The sequence below is a fragment of the Oncorhynchus masou genome, unplaced genomic scaffold (genome assembly GCF_036934945.1).
Source record: "Oncorhynchus masou masou isolate Uvic2021 unplaced genomic scaffold, UVic_Omas_1.1 unplaced_scaffold_3161, whole genome shotgun sequence".
Classification (NCBI taxonomy): domain Eukaryota; kingdom Metazoa; phylum Chordata; class Actinopteri; order Salmoniformes; family Salmonidae; genus Oncorhynchus; species Oncorhynchus masou.
Genome location: NW_027009577.1, coordinates 9,602 through 10,000, shown reverse-complemented (window position 1 = coordinate 10,000; position 399 = coordinate 9,602). Strand labels below are relative to the sequence as shown.

Sequence of the window (399 nt, the reverse complement as noted above, 5' to 3'; positions counted from 1 at the left end):
GATATTCCCAAAGCCTGGAATAGCGCTCCCTTCTCCTTGGATATACAGGAGACAGGGAGAGAGGAAGAAGGATGGACGGGGAGAAATTGGTAAAAAGCTAAAGCGATGGAGGACTCCAAACTCTCTCAGCTTCTCCTTTCATACACAGACAGGGACAGAAGAGATGGTGAGAAGACAGAGAGGATGGACAGAACGAGAGAGAGGATGGCCAGAACGAGAGAGAGCATGGACTGAGCGAGAGAGGATGGACCAGAACGAGAGAGAGCATGGACTGAAGAGAGGATGGACAGAGAGAGATGGACAGAAGGAGAGAGAGGATGGACAGAAGGAGAGAGAGGATGGACAGAAGGAGAGAGAGGATGGACAGAAGGAGAGAGAGGATGGACAGAAGGAGAGAGA

At 50.9% G+C, this 399-nt stretch overlaps 1 pseudogene; it reads left to right on the top strand.

Annotated features, from left to right (window-relative positions):
* LOC135534221 (serine/threonine-protein phosphatase 2A regulatory subunit B'' subunit alpha-like) overlaps positions 1-51 on the top strand; it is a 9,858-nt pseudogene extending 9,807 nt beyond the window's left edge.
* Positions 52-399: the final 348 nt, after the last annotated feature.